Source organism: Biomphalaria glabrata, chromosome 2, assembly GCF_947242115.1.
Source record: "Biomphalaria glabrata chromosome 2, xgBioGlab47.1, whole genome shotgun sequence".
Classification (NCBI taxonomy): domain Eukaryota; kingdom Metazoa; phylum Mollusca; class Gastropoda; family Planorbidae; genus Biomphalaria; species Biomphalaria glabrata.
In genome coordinates, this window is record NC_074712.1 from 27,925,183 (window position 1) to 27,932,104 (window position 6,922).

General features: G+C 37.6%; 1 protein-coding gene across 1 annotated transcript in view; it reads right to left on the reverse strand.

Annotated features, from left to right (window-relative positions):
* Positions 1-6,192, reverse strand: part of LOC106058730 (adhesion G protein-coupled receptor E4-like) — a 30,659-nt gene extending 24,467 nt beyond the window's left edge. Inside the window, exon 1 of the mRNA XM_056019798.1 lies at positions 6,017-6,192. The gene's annotated coding sequence lies outside the window, so the exon portion shown is untranslated. The remainder of the gene's footprint in view (positions 1-6,016) is intronic.
* Between the last annotated feature and the right edge of the window lie 730 nt (positions 6,193-6,922).

The following is a 6,922-nucleotide window of genomic DNA, read 5'->3' on the forward strand; positions in this document are numbered from 1 at the left end:
TTCATCCCGCCTCGACAACATAAATGTCGGTGTCCTATTAATTTTAAGGCAAATCCCAATCAGTCCCCTCATCTTTTATCATATTAGTTTGTAAAAAGAGACCAGCCAGCTTTAAGACGAAAAAAAGAAAAGAACACTGATACTTATAAGAAAGTTAAATATAGAAGCTTACTTTAAAAATAAGATGTGTGTGATTATCATTTTTTTGGTTTTTTTTTTTTTTTTTTGAAAAATAAGCCCATAGAGATTTCTACTACTTTTTAGCGTCCCCCAAAAAGGGAAAAGCTTCTACTAGTTAATGTGATATGTCCTGTGAGTCCGACTATCACTCCCAACCTTTAGAGAGTGTAAATAATAGAAAATATATTAAAAATTCAATATCTATGTATTTTAGATCTTATGCTATCTTCGATATTTTAGATTTTCGGTACAACGGTTACTTAAGTTTTTTAAAAGCGAATTTTTCAAGTTAACTATGCAAGCAGTTTTTCAGACAAAATAAAGACTTTTTAAAAAGTTTTTGGGAAGTTAGTTTTTATAATATGCTATTTAGCAAGGAGGCTCGAGCTAGAATCCTGAGATGAACTCCTAATAAAAAAAATCAGAGCAGGAAGGACTCAAACCTCCCGTAGTGCTCTGGCAAGAAACTGGGCCGTTCGGCGTAATACCACGTAGCTGCTATACAAGTCGAGTGACTGCCTAGACAAGTCCCCCCTTAGCTCTCGGAGCTGGGGACACTCGTACAAGACGTGCGACACTGTTTTGACGCTCTCTCCACAGTGACGGCATCGAAGGTCGTAGTTCAGGCGGAACTGGGCAAAGTAAGCCCCAATAGGACAATGTTCCGTCCTTACACTGCGCAAAAATGGTTTGTTATGTCATAATTTAATTTTTATAAAACAATATCAGGGACAACTTTGTATTTAATGAAATATAAGTGTAGATATTTTCATTTAGCATTTATATGCTATTTACATTTTAAAAAAGCGGAACAACATATTAATGATAATGTGTTTTTGAAACGTTTAAGCATGGAAATTAAATTTAATATATTGTTATAAACCTGGTGGTGGCACAGATGGGGGTAGTGGTGTGTGTGTAGTCAGCCGACGCAAATCGCCCCAGGCCAGCGCTAGACGAGCGGTCAACCGTGACGAGTTACGACGATCGGCCGAGACGAGTGTCAACAAGAGAGTTCGGGAAGGATCGCCGACGTGAACAGAGCTCAGGGGCGTCACGAGAGTTGTAGTCATCTGACCACCTAGAAACGTCGAGCGGCGTTCTGTCCGGTTCGATAAGGCCAGTAGGGACCCTATATAAAGAGCGGAGGTGTCGCAGTCAAGACGGTTCAGAAAGCGGGTTCACGACAGGAGTTCAGAACACGGTCGACTACAGCACAGTTCAACGGTGTGGTTCTGTACGGAGCATTACGACGGTTCAGTGCGGAGTACTGTCAAGTACAGTTGAGACGAACGGCGTCTTGATCTTGGTCTGTGATCGAGTCCGACACAACGAGCCCAAGTGTGTGAAGTCAGTCCCGAACTGTTGAACCCAGTGCAAGCCCGGAACGAGACGGAGAGGCCAGTGCAAGACTCGATACGGCGGAACGGCTATTAACAAGAGTTGATAAGGCGCAGAGCTATTTGTACTGTTCTACGTGCTGCCAATTGTACAGTATTGGCTGTTATTTATGGACATTAAACCTTTACGTTATTTTGGAGCCCTGACTTGTCAAGTTCTTTAAGTTGGTGGTGTATGGTGCAGTTTGCAGAAAGCCTGGATAGTGAGATTCGTAACAATATGTTAGATGAGCAAAAAAACATTCGTTGGCATTGATTTGTTTTTCACAAAAAAACAACAACAACAACAACATCCGTAACAATCTATTATAGATACTTAAAACTATGGCACTATTTCTGAAGGAACATTAAAGGTTAAATCAGATTTTCAATAACTGTTAGTGTTTTTTTTTAATCTAAACGTAACAGACAGACAGACCAACAGACAAAAAGCACAAAATAAGCTTCTATTATTCTGAATTGGGCACTAAACAAAAAAATAAATAGAATTTAATTATTTAAAACATTTTGAGGGTACTGATTAGTACTATGACTTCCAGCTACTAATCATGATACTGCACGAAAGTCGCTGCATAAAAAGTCCATTTAAAACAAATTTGCGTACTATTTCTTGTACATTTTATAAATTTACTAGCCTGACATTACCCGCGGCCTGCGGGCCTTAGTTTGTGTTTACTAATCTAGTGGATTGGATTTAGATCTATGTTAAACTTAGCAATGATCCTTTCAAGTTTTTCTCTTTCGCTACGAAAAGAAAAGTAGTTTTGCGAATATGGGTTTACCCGAAGCCGATACATTCATATCTATTAAAAACGAAAGGAGCGATAGCTGAATAAGATATAAAGAACAATTAAAACGGGTTTACCCAATTTGTTAAATGATTGGGATTATAAAGTACATCAGGACGTCTGAATCTGCAGAGATATGGAACGAATTGATGTAAAAAATGCTTTTGAAATACAAATTTTAAGGTTAATTTTATTAAATAATGAAATCAATGGAACTTCTTTTGTATATTCATGTGTGATAGTAAAAAACTATGTACGCCAAGTGTAGTTCCTAATATTAGATCTAGATCTAAATCCTTTCGATCTTTTCTCATGTCAACATTGTAAACAAAGCACAGAACCATAGATTACTATAGCTTTAATAGAGTTAGTCAACTTTATTTTTTCTGATGGTCTTTAGTTTGTTTTATGGCTTCAATACATACACTACGGTCTACGTTATTACCGAGGGAACATTTTTGCATTTTTAGCTTTTTGCATTTTTGAATATTCTGCTAACTACGCTGCCCACGGCAGATCAGCTCTGCCCGCAGTACACGTGTGCCCATGGTAGCCGGCCACCCGCCCTACTGTGCCTACTACAGATATCAGAACTTTGGATTGAGACTCCACATGAACTGTATCACCGGCGTTCTTCTACCCGCTAGAGCGCCACCTCCAGCTGCAGAACCTCAAGCTAGGACACAGCCAGCTGCGACCCAAGCAGGACAATCAGCTAAGTTCAAAAGACAAAGTGACATACTATCTTATTAAGTGCAAGAGTGATGATTAAATATAGTATTGATTAGAGATAGATGCAAACCCTTCCCCCTTTTATTAGCTGGCTGCCTGGTCGTGCGGTTTGCGCGCTCGACTGTCGTTCGGATTTATCGATGGTCCCGGGTTCAAACCCTGCCCGCTCCCATCCCCCGTCGTCCTGCGGGAGGTTTGGACTAGGAGGTAAACTATCTTCAACTCTGAAGGAACATCCGAAACATGTAAAACAAACATTTTATTCTTCTATGTAAATATTTATGTAAATAAATATTCTTTGATTTTAACTTTTGTATCTCTCTTTCGTTGCTTGTCTCGTTGCGTGCCTGCACCCGATTTATATGCTGATAGGTCGGTGTGTGATAGCTTCAAAAATAATCATTCCCTAGACATTAAACCAGCCAAACACACATCACACCCCCTAACCTGTGACAACAATGTAGGCCTAGATCTAGTACAAGTGGTTAGTAGCGTGCCTGCGGTATTCACGAGGAATTACTACGTTATTACCCCCAAAATATATTTCAAAAACTGCATTCTCTTCCCTAAGACAATAAGGCGGTATTAGTTTTGTATCATTTGTCTCTCGGTCTATTACGTTGAAATCGTAAAGACTTGAAAATGTATAGTAAAAATTATTTGTCCTTTTGGCAATATAAATAAAATAAAATCTAATATAATTTAAAATTTTATTTTATTATAGATAATAGTCTGTTCCGTTTGTTTTCTAGGGAAAACTATGTCAAATGATTCTTTCCAATCGTTCATCTGATATGTTGCTCTTTGATTTCATGTAAAAATAAAACAACAAAAACAACCCCAAATAATTCTGTCAAATCAATATTCTGATTCGATTGCATTTAGTTATGTCTTATATCAACTCATTTTGTAATATCTGCCTGTTTGGTTAAAAAGTTTGTACACATTATTTCTCACACACCCAATATCGGGTTAAGCTGAAATTTTGCACAATCATTTGTTTTACATGACAACACAAGAATCATTATAAAAAAAAACAATTAGTTAATAAACTTTTGATAATTAATTATTTTGTTTGGTATCTTGAACAAAACAAGAGAGAAAACTAACTCACTCCACTTGCGCTGCCTTCGAAGGATCTTAAAAATAACATGGAACAAAAGCGTGTGTAATACTGAGATTCTCTCGAGAAAGGGACTTCCCAGCATCCCTACAGTCCTCAGATAACGCCGCCTGTGCTAGCTAGGACATGTTCGCCGGATGGAGAATAATCGCACCCCCAAAATTATTCTGTGCAGGAAACTCGCGTCTGGCTCAAGAAAAACTGGTCGCCCCCATTTCCGTTACGTGGATGTGATAAAACAGGATTTAAAATCAGTGAACATTGATACAGACCATTGGGAAGATGTGACCTAGAAATAGGATAGGTCATAAGACCAGTGACCTGTACTGCACCGGCAAGTTAGTCCAGCGGTACTTTGTGGTCCCAATTATATTATCTAGGCTAATAACTATAGCCTCTAGATGTATAAAACTAACGAGACAAACAATTAATAATTCTGAGATTTCAGTTGCAAAAAAAAAAAAAGGAGTTTATTTACAAACAAAAGAAAAAGATCATGAAAAATATAAATGGCAATAAAGGCTCACAAAAGAAAATGACATAATGAAACAAAGTAATGTAGCAAGACAGTTTCCGGTCAATATAATGAAAGGACCACCATCATAGAGGCACAATAATGTCTTATGCCGAAAAACCAAAAAGATGGTTTACATTAGTTTACAATAATATCATAATACATCACCAATGAAATGACGTCATTCATGAGACACACTACTGTCTCGTATCTAAACAAAAGATGTCTTTAAAAAAAAGACATACAGAAGAAGATAAGAGACCAAGTAGACCTATACCATTTACATAAATCAACTTAGTACTAACAAATCGATAAAGTCTACTTAGCTCATTACCGAAATACTCTTCCCACAACAGTGGCACACTCCTCTTGAGTAACACAACAATAGTACAACACAACTATTAGTCAAACATTATATACATTTAGTTCAAGCTACACTGGTCAGTTGAAAGACTCAAGAGAGAGTGGCAATTGTAAACAGTTGACAGGGACTTATATCAAGTAATAAAGGGGGCTAACTCTAATAATAAAAAAAAAGGTAGCCACCCTTATTGTCCCTCTTGTCACAGAAGACATAGCCCTAGATTGCACAAGCTGGAGAGAGACAGTGACCAAGAAAGCTATAGACAGCGAGAAAACATGGGCCTCAGATCTTGAAGAAAAGCGTGCCATACAGAAAATGGCCGGCTCCTTTACCACTAAAACGAAAGACACCTTCACCAGCAATATATGTGGACGGAAGTTTCTCCAAAATAGGGCTTCACAATCACATGGAAAAGTGTTCGAGATGAACCATATACGTCCTATGCTGAAGGAGGCCAATAAATAAATAAATAAATAAATATAATTAACTTGAACAAGATAAAGAAAATGTTCTTGGCAGATTTGGCGGTATAAAATGAGCTAATTTACTTGAATACTTGGGTCCTGAGAAAACATTTTAATGCCTTTAAGAAAAAGATTGTGTACACATTCAGCAAGGTAGCCCCTTCTGTCTCCCCCCCCCCTTCTGTCCCCCCCCCCTTTCTGTCTGGTTTAACAACAGGTTCAGACAAGTGATAGGATCGTAGCACATTTAGAAAGCTAAACAAATAGAATTGGTAAAAAAAAATTCTAATCTCACAGATTTATTTTGTTTTTACTTTATTTTATTGTATCACCTAATTGTTCCAATATATACCATTACACTTAATATACGCTTTGTTTTTATTTGTATTTTTTTTTTTATTTTCTGGTTTTAAATTTCACATAAAACAATTTAAAGCAATTTGTATATTACCTGTCTTTTGACCAATTCTAAAATTTCGTTAGTTGTCTCGTAGTTTCTGTGAGTAACTTTAAGTAGTGCCCTCAATCGGTACACCAAACCTTTAATCTCTGGAAATATGGAAGTACAAGTTCCATTCTTGAATGTCTTGCCCAGTGAACAGCGCAGTTGGAGACACTCGCCCTGACGTGTAGCAACAAGGTTTGTATTAGCAGAATGAGAAAGAGAAAGAAAAAAAAATGTAATATATTAAAAAAATAATTAACCCGTGTCAAAATAATAAACAAGGTTACAAAGACAGTTTGTGTGGAAACACAAACTTAAAAAGGCCCCCGAAGTGGCCCACCCAGGCAGGCTTCAATATTTTCAGAAAGAACATCCAAATGAATTTATATCAAAGACAAATGAGAGATAAGAATGGAGAAAGAAGGTTGACAGATCTTGTGTAGTGCCCCAATGGTGCTGCAGATCAAAGGATAGGTGAAAGTGAATGCAAAGTTAGATGTGAACCTGGCCTAATTAGTTCCCATTTCAGACCTTGTGGTCTATAGGGCAGATGATGAAAAGTTCATCTGTTTTTGTGACCTACGGTTAACGAGGGTGTCATGTAACCAGCACAACGAACAACCGCCTTTATTTGTCCCCAACTAATGTCAGGTACCCATTAAAGCTGAGTAGACTCTTGGGCGCCCAAGGTATCCGAAGTTGAAAATCCCAGTCTTCACCAGGATTCGAACCCGGGACCCTCGATTCGGAAGCTAAGCGCTTTACCGAGCCTCTCCTGGAGTTTACATAATGTAATTGTTTTGAAAATGCTTCGTCTTTTATTCGAATTCTCAAAAGCAATACATAATAGAAAGTGTATAAGAAAATGGAGTTTATAAGATTACTATTCGTTCTAAATTAGGTCTAACTTAA